Source organism: Mirounga leonina, unplaced genomic scaffold (assembly GCF_011800145.1).
Source record: "Mirounga leonina isolate KUSES-001 unplaced genomic scaffold, KU_Mleo_1.0 Mir_126, whole genome shotgun sequence".
NCBI classification, from domain to species: domain Eukaryota; kingdom Metazoa; phylum Chordata; class Mammalia; order Carnivora; family Phocidae; genus Mirounga; species Mirounga leonina.
The window spans coordinates 33,219,353-33,238,275 of NW_023270314.1; positions in this window are offsets into that span (position 1 = coordinate 33,219,353).

Here is an 18,923-nt window from a genome sequence, read left to right on the forward strand (position 1 = left end):
CACAAACAGGGCGTAGTGGCAGAGGGTGAGGGAGAAGCAGGCTCCCTGCTGAGCAGGGACATAGGGCTCGATCCCAGGACCCCAGGATCATGACCTGACGCCAAAGGCAGATGTTTAACCCACTGAGCCACCCAGGTACCCCTCTTTGAACATTTTTAAGACAACTATTCTAAAGTCTTTATCTAGTAGATCTATCATCTGGTCTTTTCAGGGGCAGTTTCATGGGTTTATTTTTTTCCTTTTAATGGTCCATACCATCCTATGTTTTTTGTATGTCTTTTTGTATGTCTTATGATTTTTTTGTTGAAAACTGGGCATTCAAATTATGTGATAATTCTGGTAATCAGATTCTCCTCTTTACCCAGGGTTTGTTATTTATTTTTTTCTGTTTTGATCTTAATTGACATAGGCTGTTTCTGTGCTAAGAATCAGCCTGGGTATAAATTTAAAGTCCTCTCAGGTCTTTTCTGAGTCTGTGCCTTTCCCTGAACATGCAGGTTAGCTTTGTAAATTCAAAAGCAGTTGTTTGTTGTTGTTGTTGTTGTGCTTTTTTGTTTTGTTTTGTTTTTTTACTGTCCTACTCTTTAATATCTAGTTCCCAAAAGGAGAAAGGAACTGGCTTTTTAAATCTCCTGGAAATTGCTTTGCCTGAGGATGAAGGGCTTGAAACAATGGGTGTGTGTGTAAGGGTGTGGGCAACAATGGCTGGCTGACTCTCTCTCTGTACCTCTGTGATCAGCAGCAGCTCATATACAAACATGTGTAGGGAGGTGGTGGGTGTGCTTCTTTGGTAACCTCAAGCCTCAGGGTAGTGGAAAGGCTTTTTGCTTTTTCATATGTTGTTTCCAGTTAGATCTCCATGGGCAATCTGACCTAAATCTGATGCTTTCATCTACTCAACACCACTACTTATATTCCTGATCTGTTCTAAATTAAGTACCGCCCCTCACTTTGGAAATAATTGCCACAGTCCAGTTTGTAGATTAGATTTCTCAATATTGGTCTCACTTAGCACTTGCCATTTCTGTCCCTTCTGACTCTACGCTTTCCCCTATTCATCTGCTCTTTTCCCTTGCCTGATTTCTATTCCTTTTCAACATACCACATAATGAATGCAACAGTGTGACCTATTATAACACCATCTTAGAAGGTAATGCTGAGTGATTTCTCAGCAGCTTCATCAAACCTGGATGACAGAAAAAGATGATCTCCGTATGATGTCTGTTAAAGTGCCAGCCAAGCCAGAAGATAGTCAACTTCTTTTACACTAGCATAAAGACTACCTTTAGAGGGAGACACTTATCTATCCCATAAGTTAGTATTCATTTTTCCTTTTGGTTCTGTCTTTACATCATTTTATAAAAGGAGTCTTTTGAAGAAACCCTATTTTGCTTTGCACTAATAAAATATAAAATAATAATAATCTCTCTATATCTATGCCAGAGATGGCAGATACCAGGAAATGTGCCAACACTCTTCCATTTGGTACACCCAGTAAGCATTAATCATTCAAGTCATTTCTACTAATCAGTCAGCTGTATCCTCAAAATTCTCCTTAGTATAGTTCCATGGGTAACCACTACCAATTTATCAATTTGCCACATAATGGGATACCTCTCTGTTCTCTCTAAATAAGATGTAGCTAGCCAGGAGGAACTGAATTTTCCAGAGCCTAGCTTGTGGTCTAATTAGGGAGAGAAGAATTTCCCTAAGCCATTATGCATATGTTTATAGAAACCAACTCTGGCCCAGACACTATGCTAAGAATGGTTGCGCAAATAGACCCAGTCCCTGCCATCACACAGTATGTAATTTGGTACATAGATTTTCAGAACCTTCTAATAACGTAAGTAGTAGAGAGATTTTTGCGTGTGCGTTTTCTTCTGCTTCCCTTTTGTTTTAGTTAGGACTGGCCATAAAAAACATATGAATCATTGTGTCTTTGGAGTATAAGGAGGGCAAATCCTAGACTTGGGGTTTTGGTTGAGATATGAGAGGAAGAAACTGAAAAGGAAAGTTGCACAGACTCTAGAACAAGGATAGTTTACCTTAAAATCTTGCCGGAGACAGACTCTGGAGGACAGTCATCATTTATTTTGGTGCACAGCCTCTAAACTAACTTTTCTATGTTAGAAAAGTAACTTTTCTAACATACATTTTTAAATATATTTAAAATAAATAAATAAAAGTTACTTTACCAGGTGGGCCATGTTTCCCTGTGTAGAGGCTGAAAATATCACATATTCTCTTTCCTGACCTTTCTTGCAGCTAAGACTCAGTCATATGACTCTTACTCTATCAATCAGAAGCACCATCTCTGATTATAGTGAGAAGTTAGTGACTCCAGGAAGTGGACGCAGTGCAGAATCCAGATCAGTAACAGGTGGTGATGTTGGTGATGGCTACCATCAAGGCCCAGAGGCAGCAGTGGGAGCTCTCGTGGGAGCCTCCTGTATCAGTAGAACAAGCTGAGGAGACCCGTGCATTGCTGTTATGTCAGTGAAGCTTCAATACACCAACTATGGGAGTGATTTGGGCCATTTTTCCTGGCTCAACCAGATACACTTTCTTTTGTCTTGAATAAATCAGAATCAGTTTCTGAAGCAAGGAGGAACAAAACACAAAACGATTACTATGCAGGCCTACTTAGTATCAATCTGTTGCTAGAGATAGTTCTCTGAATAGTGGAGAGAGAGAGAGAGAGAGAGAGCTCTTTTTCTAATTCTAAGCTTATGTCAAATCATAATCCACCAAAATAGTTAAATTTATTTTCTTGGGCATCATGGTTTTCTTGAGTCTTTTAGATTTTTTCTTAAATAAAATTTGAGGATAGAGATAAGAGTTTCACAATTAGGCAAGATAAAAGGCCTGAGTCTCTGAAAGATTTTTAAAGTTAAAAATACATGAGTCTTATTTAAAAATAAAAACCTGATATCCAATTGAAGATTTTTAGTGGGACCTATCTGCTGCCAATCTTGTCTGTTCCAAGGATAGCTTTTCTACAGCTACATTTGAGGATGAGTATCAAATGTAAACACAATATAAATGTTCCTCTTGAAGTGCTACAATGTTAGTTATACTGTTACTACTGTTATCAAGAAGGTTATGGTTTCTCTTTATTGAGTTAAACATATATCTGACAATGGCAGAGCTCTATTTTATTGAGATTCTATTCTATGCACCTTAATAAGAAAGTCTGGGAAATGTCTAAACTATAATTAAATTTCAGAAGTAGACTGAAAACATGTCATTTATTCAACTATTCCCTCATTTAAGAAATATTGCTTACATACTTATTATGCTGTAGGTGCTATGTGAGTTTACTTTGGCCCTTACACTAGGTTATGTGACAGTCTGAGATCTCTGAATGGATCCCAGAGCAGAGAGCTGGGAAAGTAACCCTGCCACTTGGGCCATGTGATCCAACAGAATCTATAGTGTTGGAGGTATCAGTGGCGGGGGAAAATATGTGAATTTTGTAACAAGACTTAGTGGAAGAATCACAGTGCAAGGCCCTGAGGTTCTGGAGCAAGACTATGCCATCTGGAGAGAAGAATTGTATGCTTTTCAAAATCATTGGTATGCTGAAAACAATTATATTTCACTGTTCAAAAGCACTCTTCAGATAGTTTGTTGTTAGTGTATAGCAATACAACCAACTTTTCCATGTTGATTTTTGTATCCTGCAACTTTCCTGATTTCATTTATTAGTTCTAGTAGTTTCTTGGTGGGGTCTTTAGGGTTTTCTATATATAAAATGTCATCTCCAAACAGATAATTTTATTTCTTCCTTTCCAATTTGGATATCTTTTATTTTCTTGACAATTGCTAAGACCTCTAGTACTATGCTGAATAGAAGTGATGAAAGTGGGCATTCTTGCCTTGTTCCAGATCTTAGAAGAAAAGTTTTCAGTGTTTACCTTTGAGTATGATGTTATTTGTGGGTTTGTCATATGTGGATTTTTATTGTGTGGATAGAAGTTCCTTCTATACCTAATATGTTAAGAGTTTGTATCATGAAAGGATGTTGAATTTTGCCAGATGCTTTTTCTGCATCTTTTGAAATGATCAAGTGATTTTTATCCTTTCTGTTAATGTGGTGTATCAGACTGATTTGTGCACATTGAACTATTCTTGCATCCCAGGAATAAATCCCACTTGATCATGGCGTTTTTTTTAATGGGCTGTTAAATTTGATTAGCTAATATTTTCTTAAGGAATTTTGCATCCATATTCATCAAGGATATTAACCTGTAGTTTTTTTATGGTGTCTTTTTCTGGGTTTGATATCAGGGTGATACTGGCTTCATAAAATGAGCTTAGAAGTGTTTCCTCTTATTTTTTGGAAGAATGTAAGGATCGGCATTAATCCTTCAAATGTTTAGTAGAATTCGCCAGGGAAGCCATATGGTTCATTGCAACATTATTCATAGTAGTTAAGATATAGAAGCAACCTCAATGTACATTGACAGATAAATGGAAAAAGAAAATGTGGTATATAATACAATGGAATATTATTCAGCCTTGAAAAAGAAGGAAATCCTGCCATTTGCAACAATATGGATAAACCTGGAGAGCATTATTTTAAGTGATATAAGCTAGACACAAGACAAATACTACATGATGCCACTTATATGAGGAATCTAAAATAGTCATAGAAGCAGAAAGTAAACTGGCAATTACCAAAAGCTGAGGGAGGGGGAAGTGGGAGGCAATAGTCAAAGGGTACAAAGTTTTAGGTATGCAAAATAAATAAATCTTAAGAGATCTACTGTACAGCATTGAGCCCATGTTAACAGTATTGTATTGTGCACTTAAAAATTTGCTAGGAGGGCAGATATTAAGTATTCCTATCAATAATAACAATAATAATAATAAATAGGACAGAAGGAAACTTTTGGATGTGATGGTATGGACTGTGGTGATGGTCTCTTGGATGTATACTTATCTCCAAACTAATCAAGTTGTATACATTGAATACATACAGCTTTCATATGTTAGTCATACCTCAGTAAAGTGGTTTGAAAGATTAAAAAGCAATATTTCATTTTCAGTCAAAACCCCCATAAAATAAGAAAATAAAATCTAATAAACGCACTAAAGAAGGAATGATCCAAGCTACACCCAAATACTGAAGTGAGTTAGTGCCCCTTGTTGACACTTTGAGCCACTGTCAGTAGAGGATGCTGTTGCATCTTTTATAAAGAGTTCTTTCAAAGAAAGCTTCCCAGGGCTGTGACCCTTTAGGAAGGGCAGGAAGGAAAAATGAAAGTGAGTTGCGGAGATGGGGACTGCCTGGTGAAAATGATTCATGCAATTTGACTTCCTGCTGAGCAAAACAGCAAGGACTGCAAAAGCCATGAAAACACTAGGGAAATTATAAGCAGATGGAGGCTTTGGTGCCAAAACTGTCCTGAGAATAATACTCGAAGGTGATTTTAAAGACAAGGAAACGACATAATTGAGGTACTTGCACACTGCTATCTCCTTCAATATATGATTTAGTCATCATAAAAGTTGACCATTCCTGGTTTTCTGAAAGCTTGAACTTAATTAAACAAAGCTGTTTGAACGTGGGTTAGGACAACTTCTGATTTACTCCACTGCTTTTTGACTTTTGGGGAAGGTCAATGTGTGTACTATAGTTTGCAGCATTTTGCCTAGAGGCCCAGATTATATATTTCTTTCACTTATGCAGGGAGATGTGTCTTGGGATATGTTTGCAAAAAAGGAAGAAAAGTCATCATTGATACAGATATTTGAATAGGGCTGGAAGCCCCTCAAGGTGGCACAGTTATGATTATAAGGCGTGTAGGAGCAGGCACCTACTAGCTGGGACTGAATACCGGTTCTGCCCTTCTCCAGCTTGTTATGTGAATTTGAACAAGTTGTTTCGCCTCTCAGAACCTCTATTTGTTTGTAAATTATTCACCATTATGGTTTACATGGAGTAAACCCTCAAGACATGTTAGCTATTATTTATAAATTGTTTCTGTGGTCACATTGGTTTTCCTAACAGTTATAAAGTATATGGAGAAAGTATTTTTGTCCCCACTTTAAAAGATGAAGAAAAGGAGATGTGGAGCACTTGAATTGCATGCTGATATTCCCACACCTAGTAAGGAAGACTGAGATTCCAATTCAGCTTTGTCTGAAGTCAAAAGCTGTTCTCTTTCTTTTAAATCTACCCCAGTACTTCTGGTGTAATCATTGATGAGCACGAAAATCATCTGTGGATCCTGGTGAAATGCAGCTTCCAATTTAGTGGGACTGCAGTGGGGCCTGAGGTTCTGCATTTCAAACCTTTTCTGTGGTGGCCAGTAAGCCAGCAGCATCTCCTAGGAGCTAATTAGAAATAAGAATCTTGACCCCAGGTCCACTGAATCTGAATCTGTATTTTTTTAAAGATTTATTTGGGGGTGGGGTGGGGAGGAGACATGTGCACATGTGAGTGGGGGGAGGGGCAGAAGGAGAGAATCTTCAAGCCAACTCCCCGCTGAACTGAGCTCAGAGCCTGACCAGCTGGGGCTCCATCTCACAACCCTGAGATCAAGACCTGAGCCGAAGCCAAGAGTTAGTCTGGTGCTTAATCTACTGAGCCTCCCAGCAGCCCCTCAAATCTGCATTTTAACAAGATCCCTGGAAGATTAATTTGTCGAAGTTTAAAAAGCACTGATCTAGAAGAGGAGTCAGTAAACTTCTTCTGTCAATGGTCAATAGTAAATATTTTAGGTTTTGCAGTCTCTGGTGATTCCCTTTCACATGCAAATCTTACACGGTCAGGTTTAATCCACACTTCCCTGCTCCATGAGGGCAGAGTGGTGTTTGATGAATTAAGGTCTCAGCACAGGTACTTCGTTTTTCCCTGAACAAGCCCTGTAAACTTCAAGGTTCTCAATTTTTGCCTAATAAGTTACCTACTAGTGGCAAAACCCCTAAGTCTATGGCAACTGAGATTCTGAGTGGAAATGTCTGATATCACATGAATTTTAATGACCATTTTGTGATGCCGCTTTGTAAACTTAAGTACACCACAAAATATGAAAATGAGAATCTTAAGCAGCAGTGTTCATAAGAACAATATGGAACTCTTGATAGAACACAGAGGGGATCTACCACAAGAGATGGTTGGGAGGCCTGGGGCAGACCCAAGATTCCTCCTCTGAAACCAGCTTCACAGGTGATCCTGAAGGTCCAGTCCAGGGATATCTTGGGGGATCCTTGCCCTAACCAATCTAATTGAAACTGGATTTGGCACCCCTGATGGAAGAGTTTGAGTGAAGTCTCAGGAAAAATTGACTGTGGAATTCCGAATGATGTCCTTTTATTTTGGTGATTGAATCAGATTCCGTTTATCCCACAATTGCTGGATGTATCCACTAGGGGTCACGATTGAGTCTATATCAAAGCCAAATTACTATTAGAGTAATAGTTCTCATACTTTTTGGGTTGATCTCTTTAAACTCTTAAAAATTAGTGAAGACTCCAAACAGCATTGGTTTAGGTGGGTTTATATCTACTGAGGTTTATATCTATATATTATATATATAGATATATAATTAAGAGTAAAAGTGACAACTTAAAATATATTTATTGTCAACTATAATAAACCATTACATGTTAATATAAATAATGTTCTTATGAAAAAAAACTATAATCTCCAAAAATGTGGTTATTGAGAAGTATGGTATGTGTTTATGTTTTTATAAATCTCCTTAATGTCTGGCTTAAGAAAAGACACCTAGATTTTTATATCTGCTTCTGCATTCATCTTTTGTAATGTCACACATTGTGGAAAACTCCACAGTAAACTTGTGAGACAATGGGAGTGACAATGACTACTAAAGTCTTAGTATTGTAATTAAAATAATTTTGAAGTGTTGATTCTCTGAAAGTCTCATGGAGGCCCCCAGTGTTCTCTAGACCACACTTTAAGAACCACTACATAGAACAAAGATAATGCCAGGATTTCACAGGCTGGGGAACAAAAGTCCAGCCTATGTACTGTAGCATTCTCAGACCTTCACAATCTGGTTGCAAGCATCATAATACTTATCTCCCATTTCTCTACTATCTGAACTGTGTAGACTAATTGCTATTAATCTTCCTGTTTATTTTCCTACTCTTGAGTCTCTGCTCTTGTGTTCTTTTGTCTCTTCTTATTTTAGTTCCTCTCACTGAATTACCCTTTGTCAAGTCTATATCCTTACTTTATTAAATATAAGATTTTCAAATTTGTACTTTTTCTGTATAGAATAAATTGCATTTTCAGAAATACCTTTCTTGCTTTGCTCCCACTGCTCTTGGGTTACATGATGTCCTTAAATACTGATTTCTATTATAGCCACTTCAGCATAAATTCTATTTCCCTTTGCTAAATTGAAAGTTCTTTAAGGATGCCTTTGTGCACCTACCACACTTAGTGCAGGTTCTTTTCTTTCTGCATGTGATTGCTAGCCTATTTTAATGAGTGAATAGAAGAAACACATTGATTTTTTTATATGAAGATGTTGATACTTAAGTATTTTAAATGAGGTTCCAAAAGAATAGCCAAACCGTTTACATATTTCTTTAAAATGTCAGAATTTCAAAAATCGGAATGAATTGTAAGATATGAATAAGTTTATAATACTTATATAGAATCAAAGCTGATGATATATTTAAAATGTTATTTAATTCTCAAGATCACATTCATATGGCAAAAGGTGATGAGCTAAAAAGTGGAACTAAATTCAACTGTGATTTAACAGAAATGTGGGAACCTTTTTTACAGAAATATTTTATACAGGAATAATTTAGGTGAATATTTTATAACCTGTAAAGTATCATTTGGAAGTAGGTTCACATAGGCAAACCAAATAGTTCATGGTGGTTTTCTTTTTATTCAAACCATATAAACAACATGTTTGTAGCCAATTCCATGTTTATGTATATTCCACCACATGCTGAAGGAAGACATCCATAAAGTGTCTTTATCTGTTTTGTAGTATCATCCACTAGTCTGTCAGTCTGAAAATTACCAGTCTAAACATATTTGAAACAACAAAATATTCCTTTAGCAGCTAACAGAAAGCAAGATGGAAGTTTCCATCTTCCATAATGTTACTCTCCCTCCCTATTGTACCCTATTCTAAGGTTTTCAATTGCAAACTTTCAAATTTGAATTTTCTGTGAACAGAATATTTCTAACTAAAACATTTGAATCATTTGAGCTCTTTTCCCAGGGTTAAGCTACAAGGAAAGAACAGGATCTTCACTAAACTATTTATTCATTCCAGCTGAACTTCCTTTAAAAAGTCCATACTAATTTTCTTTTAGAATGGAGAAAACTTTGGCATTTAACAGATCAGGATTTAAAGCTCAACTTCAAATCTTTGACAAGGTAGTGCACATTTCTGAGACTCTGTTTCCTCATTAGTTTAAAGGGGAAAAAAAGGAATATTTACCTTGTAAAATTTTGATCACTTATTCAAATGATACCAGTTATGATTTTGGGGGCATTTTATATGCATTATCTTATTTAATCTATACAACAAACATATGTAATAACTGCTGTGATTTTTCCCTTCCTACAGGAATGCTGAATTTTAACTTTTTTCTTTTTTATTGAGGTAAAATTTATATAAGATAAAGTCTACAGATCTTAAGTGTTCAGTTAAATGGGTTTTAATAAATGTAAACACCCAGTAACCAACACCCCAATCAAGGCAAGCAGTATTCAGGAACCTTGATTCTAATTAACTTGCTGAAGGCTGCTTAGCTAATTGTTGATCTGGGAATTTGAACCTAGGCAGTCCTGTTTCAGAGTCCACACTCTTGACCCTTCTGCTCACCCTCAGCTGCTTTTCAATTTAATCCTGAAATTTGGAGATAAAGGTACTTGGTTTAAAATTATTCAAATTGTGGAACATATATCTTGTTTTATTTACGTGATTTACATTATCAAATATAGGCTGCACAGCTTCTATTATCTATTAATTTGTCTATTTTTAAACCAAGTTACTGAATTACGTAGTTTTATTTTTTCTTATGTAGACACAACCAAAATAGCTTATACCAGAATATGCAACGATCGGAAAGAACTCTCCTTTTGTAATCTCTCTCGACTATGTTATTAATCATTTCAAACTTGAGACCCTTGTGCTTATTTCCCCCAAGTCCAAGTCCACATAGGCTGATGACGGGCAATGATAAGTGCTTGTTGGCAACTCATAACTCACGGTTTTAGAGAACATGACAGTTGATGCTCTGCAGGCGATAGAAAAGGAGTTTAGCTGATGCACAAGTAAATGTCTCTCTGCTTCATTTGTGCAGTTTCTCATCGATGTTCCTTTGTTCCTAGTGGAGTTTAACAGATCATTTTACCCAGTTTCATCATTTATTTATTTTTACTTTAAAACTAAGGATCTTCACTTTGAACAGTTTTACATAGGGTGGGACTATTTCTGGGAAGGATTTGTAGAAATGTGAAGTATCCAACTTCATGAGTAATAGGCATGACCTCATAAACTGGGAAGCTGAAGATAACAACATAATGGTGCTTTGTATTTGGATTATGTTACTCCTCTGAGGTGCTGAAAGCACTTTGCGGACAAATACTGAATCTTTAAACTTTGACTTTTAAATTAAGACAAACATATTATGCTGCTTAGAGCAATATTTTGTACTTGTTCCAAAGCATGCTTCTCTCTAACAATGGCTTGAAGGTGATCAAGCTAAAAAGAAAAGTCAAGCAGGTTTACCTTGGTCCAAGCACCCACTGCAGATAATCTGAATATGTCCCACACCCAATATCACAGAGATACGATTAAAAAAAAAAAAGTGAAAAAGGGGGAGAATGGGCTCCCACATCAGAAAATCTCTCTATACAATTAGACATGAGCTTATTTTTGATTACCCATGTGACTCTCTTGTTCGTTTACAAATGCTGATTATTCTATACAATGTTATACAATTCTATACAATTATACAATTTTAATAAATTATCCATATATAAATTAAATTTATTAAAATTATACAATTTTATAGAATTCTATACAAATGCTGATGATTCTGTACAATATATACAATGTATATATTATACAATTACACACCAGCTTATTTTTGATCACCCATGTGACTCCCTTTTTCCTTTACAAATGCTAGTTATTCTTCGTTGTGCAAAATGTGTTTAATTAATGTGTATTTTATACAGCATAGTACAAATACATCCCTGACCTTGAAATTTTACATTTTAGTAGTGGAGGTACACAAATATAAGGTAAGATAGATTTAGTAAGCACCAGAAGACAAGTTAAAATTAGATTAAAGGAAGATTTAAAGGAAGGCAAAATCAGGAGAACTTGTTGGCGCATAAATAAAAGATTTCATGGGTGAGGCAGCATTTAAACAGTGGCTTGAATCATGGGGAGGATTTCTATAAGCAGATGTTCAGAGGGAAAATGATTAAATGTAACTTGTCGAGTAGAGAGAGTAACATGGACAAAGGGCAACGAGTGGCAGTTTGTGGAGCATGGTAATGGAACCCTAACTAGTCTGGTTTGAGCGAAGCATGAACAATAGGAATCATAAAAAAAGAGAGATCTTGGGGCAAAATTCTAGCTGGAAGTCAAAATCATTAGATCTGTGTTTAACAATGCATAGTCTACAGAAGAATCTAGGGAGGCATGCAGGAGAAACTGGTGTCATTGGTGATCATCTGGGAATGACCAAACTAAAGTGGTGGCCACAGAAAGAAAAAGACAGGACAAGATTCAAGCCACCTTGGGGAAACAGAATCAATGGGACTTGGCAGTGGAATGGATCAAGAAGGAACATAATAATATTAAGATTTATCAGTAACTGGGACTTCCACTTTGAGTAAGACGTAGGAGGTAACAGCAAACCGATATTCCTGCTGTAACAACTAGAGAAGCTGGATAATTTTTAAAAATCATCAGACAGCTGTGTAAGTACAGATTATTAGAACAACTGGAATTCCAAAGAGACAGAACCTTCCTGAGGTGAGCTGATGATCCTCATCGTTTTCTTTTTTTCCTGCTTGGAGATTTTGCTGATTCTGAGTGTGGGCATAGGCCAACTTTGGGCTTACCTAAGCAGAAAGAATCTCTGCTCGGGGAATAGATAATCAGCAAAGCTTGTACTGGTTTAGGGGTTTGGTGTGATGACTCAAATTCACTGTTCCCCCCCACTGCCACCACAGATTTGCAGAATCCTGCTATGTGCAGGAAGCCAGGAGTTAGGCCTGCAGGCTTTATAGGCAGAATAACTGTATTGTAGTACTTAGGAAACACAGACCCATCTCAAAGGATTCCACAGGCCCTCTTTCAAGAAATTTGACAGATTTGAGCTCCTTTGCACAGAGGTTAGAAACTCTGAAGAACAGAGCTGGATCTCCAACAGACAGGGTTGAGGTGACAGAGATCTGTCAAGTTTCCATCACAGGGCATGGCTTAGGAACAGGGGAGACTCAGAGGTAGGTGAATAGGGCAAGGGGAGAGGATGACTGAAATTCAGGCCCAACAAATTCTCTGCCAACTGACAGGGGGCTCTGGAGCAGGTATAGCCAACAGAATTGTCTACTGTTGGATTGAAATGGCCAGGGCCTTTAGAGCTTGCTCAATCCCCAGATGCATGTGACACTAGAAAGAGCAGGACTTGGGTGAAGTGCTTCTCTGCAGCTGAGGCTGACACTGAAGGAGCTAACAGCAGGAGGCTATCTGCTGATAATGCTCCCCGCAGCAGGGCAACAAGACCTTTCCTGAAGATCTATGTGTCCACCAGCAAAGCGACTAAATAATTTGAGTAAAAGAATAAGATTGCCATGGGGTGACTGGTTGGCTCGGTTGGTAGAGCATGAGACACTTGATCTCAGGGTGATGAGTTCAAGCCCCATGACGGGTGTAGAGATTACTTAGAGAAAAGAAAAGAAAGAAAAGAAAAGAAACAATAAGACTGTCAGACTGGGTAAAGAACCAAAAGATAATTACAGGCAACTTATAAGGGACCTCTTAAATATAAGTACACAAAAAAGCTCAAGAAGAAAATGATGGGAAAAAACAGTATCATACAAATAATAACCAAAAGAAAGCAGGTGTGTCTATACTTACAGAGAAAATGTAGACTTTAAGGCACAAAGCATTATTAGAGATTAAGAGGAACATTTCATAATGATAGCTTCCAGCAGGAAGATATCACAATCATAAATCTGTATGAATCCAATAGCATAGTTTCCAAATATGAATAACACAAACTTGCAATCTTAGGGGAGACTTTAATTCACCTTTCTCAGTTGGATATAGAAAGTACAGAAGATCTAATTAGCACATGTATAAAACATAATCACATTGTTTTTCAAGTATACATGGTACACTTATCAAAATAAAATCAAATGGAAATGCTAGGAGTAACAGGGATGGTAACAGAAAGGGAGAATGCTTTGTTGGGCCCATTTGTACACTCAACAAGCTAAGGAAAGCATTAGTGAACTTGAAGACAGGTTAAAAGATATTGCCCAAACTGAAACACAAAGACAGAAAAGATTGAAATGAGAACAGAGCATTCAAAAGCTGTGGGACAACATCAGTCAGCTTAATAAAGATAGAAAAGGAGAAGAGCGAAAAAATTGAACTAATGTTACATTCCTTAACCACTCTTGGTCGTAATATGTTAATTTTTTCAGTTACTAATCAGATTTTTTAAACTAATATTGTATTTATAAATTGTGCTGTGAATTAAAAAATGAGATTGACCTATAGTTTTTTCTCTCTCCCCTTTTTTTCTATCTCTCTGTCCTTCCCTCCCTCCCCCTCTTCTCTGTCTCTCTGTCTCTCTCTCTCTCTGCTTCTTTCTTTTTCCCTCTTTCTTTGTTGCTATAGCAGTTTTTGGTATTAAGGTGTCTGGTTTGATAAAATGAACTAAGAAGCTTTACATTCTTCTGCTATGGTCTAGGAAAGATCCAATTTATCCTGAAATTATCTGTATGTAAGATTAGGGAAAATCAGCTGTGAAACGTTGTATTTGTGCCCTTTATGATGGAAGAAATTTAATAGCATTGGTATGTGTTCCCTTTTACTCAGTAATGCTTGCCTAGCACACCAACCCTACACTTAGAAATTTAAACAATGGTGTTTTGCTCTCAGAGTTCTGCACATCATCTGAGGCAGCTCTGCTTATCTCAGGGTAAGAGATATTGCTTATTCATCTACACATGTGCTGGGGATCACTGGTTTCTGTTGGGCTTGGCTGGCACCTCTGTCTCATGTGTCCCTCACATCCTCCCTAGAGACATGGCTAGCGAGGCCATATCCTTTGTGGGGCTGTGTCAGAGGCAAAGAGAGAGAGCAGAAACACCTGAAGCCTCTGAAGGGCTAGGCTCAGGGTGCCACGTTTTCCCTTCACCCATATATTCATGGTTAAAGAAAGTCTCACTGCCAAGCCTAAAGTCAAGAGGTGAAAAAATGCGCAATGACTAGGGTGTGGATGTATGTACTGTGAGGAATCTACCACATGTTGTAAATCCCTTCTCTTGTAATCAGTTTAGATAAGCATCCTACTCCTTGGGTTAATTTTTACATTTTGCAAAGAAATCAGTTTCCTCTGGGTCTTGAAAATGCTTATCATAATTTGTAGATGGCATTCTTTTATAATTCTTATATTATCAACTGCATGATATCTTCTCACTTCTAAACTTGTATCATTTTTCTTTCTGTATTTTTCCCTTAATCAGTCTTGCTAGGAATTGTTTTCTTGTTGGCCTTTCCAAATAATGCAATTTGGGTATATCTATACTTTCTTAAATATTTTATTTTCTATTTCTGCTTTTCCAACTTTTGTTATTAACTTTGCTTATGTATTTTCTTTTGGTTAATTTTGCTGGTCTTTTTCTAATTTTACACTGTGTAACTTCTTTAAATTTGAACGTATTCCCGCTTTAGCTCTACCCTATATTTTGGTATAATATTATCTCTTTTTACAGTATATAGCTTTGAAATTTTAGTTTTTAGCTTGTGACTTAAAGTTTCTTTAGAAAGATAATTCTTAATTTCCAGATAGTTCTATGTAATTAAGTTTCCCCATTACCTTTTTATATCTTACTGATTTATGATCAGTACATTTATGATTTATGATCTGTAAAATCTCTACTATTTTGATTTCATCTAGGCTTCCTGTGTAGCAAAATAATTGATTTTTCATTTATATCAGTACAATTTAAAACCTGTAAAGAGAGAAATTAATCTTGATCACTTGTAGTTTTTCGGTTGAAGGGGTGCAGGATGAGACACGCAGAACGCGCCACTTTGGCGTAATGATTATTTTGAGTTAAAAGTAATAAAAACCCAGCAAAAGCAGGAAAAGCTCTCTGCCTCTTCCTCAAGACCTAAATTTACATGGAAAAGAAGAGGCTGTACCAGGAAGAGGCTCCCCTCTAACTAAGGGACTTATCTGCATAATAGGATAATAGGATAATAGGATAGCCTTTGTTCTTCCAAACACCTCCTTTCACCTTCCTGCTAATGGCCTTTCTCCCCGTTGAATCCGCAGGTCCTGCCCCTCTCCATAGCCCTTATAAACTTCATGTTGCCTCATTGTCTTTGGAATCTCATTCTGTGTGGATTCCCTGAATATTTGCCTATTAAATTTCATTTTCTCCTGTTTATCTCTTTCATGTCAATTTGATTCTAAGTCCAGCTCGAAAGACCCTGGGGGCAGGGGAAGGCTTTCTCCCCAACATAAATAATGTATATGCTTTTATTTTTGCCCTCTTTATATTGCTGTATATTTGACTTTGCTACTTAAACATTTTATTCAATTTGCTAATTTAGAATTTAATTCTGGCATCCACTCCACGTGTCATTAAATTTTATCATGTTTGCTACAATGAGGTGATGGTGTTATTAATGGAGAGATGCCAACAGAAGAAGATGCAAAATGTTTTTAATGACAAAGGATACGGAATGTGAATATGGCTAACAAGGAATGAGGATTCTACTGGACAGAGAAGCTCCTTTTGTAATTCTCATGGAAGGCTTTTTTCTTGAGCTCCCTCACACCTGGCTGTTGGAAGACTGGCCCGCTCATGAGAAGCAAGTGGCTGATGTAAACAATTCTAGCACATTCCAGAATGTTTACTGAGATATTGGGTGAAACAAAGATCAATTTCCCAAAAAAACCAGAGCATTGCTCAGCAGATTCAGGCTTCAGTTTTTCTGCATTTGGCTGCTGTTACCCATTCCAGTCCCTAAAATTCCATCTGTGTCAACTCAACAGACCTCATCTTCTCTTTTTCTTCTTCTTTCTTTCTTTCTTTTTTGGGTTGTCTCCTTAATATTTTTCACATCACAGCCAGAGTATAAGGAAGAGGATGTAATTTATCACTTAAACATATCAAAATTCAGTTGACCCTTGAACAACATTGGTTTGAACTGCACAGGTCCACTTATTTATGGATTTTTTTTTCAATAATACAGTACAGTACTATAAATGTAGTTTTTCTTCCTTATGATTTTCTTAACATTTTTTCTCTAGCTTACTTTATTGTAAGGATACAGTATATGATACATATAACAACAAACTATGTGTGAATCACCTCTGTTATTGGTAAGGCTTCTAGTCAATAGTAGGCTATTAGAAGTTAAGATTTTGGGGAGCCAAAAGTTATGTCCAGATTTTTGGCTGTGTTGGGGGTTGGTGCCCCAACTCCCACGTTGTGTTCAAGGGTTAGGTATATTTGATCATTGTCATTAATGGAATGATTTATCTTCTCTGAACCTGCTCCATTTTTAGTAGAAATCAATCACTGACCACTTGATCAGTAGGTATGACTTTTTTCTAGCATACTTTATATTTTTTGTCTTTTTCAAGCTTTCTAATGTACATGTAGCCTATGGCAGGCTCAACTGATTTCAATTAGCCCCCTTTTCCCAGAAGGTCACAAATCATATTACTATTTCTGATTCAAGTAACTTTCTTTTTTCACTCTGTTTTAATATAAGAGTTTATTAATACACTTCTTTCTCTTTTCACTAGATTTGGTATACCACGCTAGAATAAACATATCAAACAGTGTGTTCAAATTAGTATTTTCCCTATTTTTGAATTGTCCATCTCCCTCTTCAATAATCCTGGAGTTGGATCTAAGTGTGTTGTTTCCATTAAGTATACTAATTCTGTACAGAAAGTAAAAAGGAAATTCCAACTCTTCAAGGACACTCTAAATACCACACAAGCATAGAATGCATGATAGCTCAGCATCCTGTTCAATGGATAAGGGAAATCTAATGGCCATTAGAGACAAATACAGTTCTTTGGATTTTACCTCAAATTCTCTTCTAACTATTCATGTTCATTAGCATTAACATCATGTTTAAATTTTTATCTCAAGCAGTTTTAGTAGTGTGCTCTAGTTTCTTGAAGACTTTTGCAAATTTGTAGATGTAATTAAGACTACTGTAGTCATCAGTATGTCTCAGTCCAGTCAAAACCAATTAAGAAAGAATGCTAGAAAATACAATCAAATTGACATCAAGAAATGTCAGCAATGTTTACAACTTTGCCTAGAGTTCAAAGTGGGGCAGTTTCTTTAGGTCACAATTTTTTTACGTCGTTGTGTTCCACCAGAGGCAGCTCATAAAAGACACTAGCATATTTAGATTATGTACAGCTGTGGATGATACCACCCACAGAGAGTGAGGCTCTGACCAGGTGTGAGAAATTCCTTTTTGCCATTCCCAACGGGCTTTGCAAAGGGTGGGGTCCTGAACACCCACCACCCTTCCTGACCTGCCTGTTCTCCAGACTCTGGCTACATGCCTGCAGTGAAGGTCAGTTCCTCAGAAACACCCTTCCTTTTTTTGATGCTTGTAATCAAACACATATTTCTCCCCTTTTCTGCAAAAATAAGATACTAACCCAGTGCCTACCGCACTAAGGCATTCTTGTTCCCAGCTGTGTGTCTCCTCACTAAGCTAAAACCTGAGCACAGTTTTACTTCCCCGTGCCTCCTCGTTGACAGGGGAGACCTTTAAGAATAATTCACTTCTGCCATCTCACTCAGCCACATCTTATTAACTCTCAGATCGTACTAAAATGCCTAATTTTTTAAAAGATTTTATATATTTATTTGAGAGAGAGAATGAGATAGAGAGAGCATGAGAGGGGGGAGGGTCAGAGGGAGAAGCAGACTCCCTGCTGAACAGGGAGCCCGATGCGGGACTCGATCCAGGGACTCCAGGATCCTGACCTGAGCCGAAGGCAGTCGCTTAACCAACTGAGCCACCCAGGCGCCCCAAAAAATGCCTAATGTTTTTAATTCCAAGCTACTATTCAATTTTTCCTTTGAATATCTATTTCAAGTATCCTGATTTAATATTTGAACCATTTGAAATTGTTGATATCCAGACCATTTCAAGATATAAAAATAGCAATTTTATATGGTGCAATCTGATACTTACATTACCTGTTGTTTCCATTCACTTTATTACTATTCATTTACATTTACCTATCTATTCCAAGATTTTTTGAGTACCTTATTTTATCTTGGCATCTCTATTTCATTGGTTGTTGGATTTGAGTCCTTTCGTGGCGAGTGCTCTTCTCTATTAAGATATAAATGACACAAACTAAGATAGCAGTGTTGTGTAGTGTGTGAGGACACAGTCTCTAAAGCCAAATACCAGGATTCAGACCCCAGCTCTGCCAAATCTAGGTGTATGACATTATACAAGTTTTTGAACTTTAACAGAATGAGGATAATAATAGGACCCACCACGTTTGGGCTAATATTGGTAAAGTGCTTAAACAGTGTCTCACATGGAGTATGACTGCAGAACTATTTTCAATTCATATAGAACTGCAAGTTATCTTTCTTTTAACCTACAGGTAAAAAAAAAAAACATAATTATTGACAGGTTATTTGTCTTCTC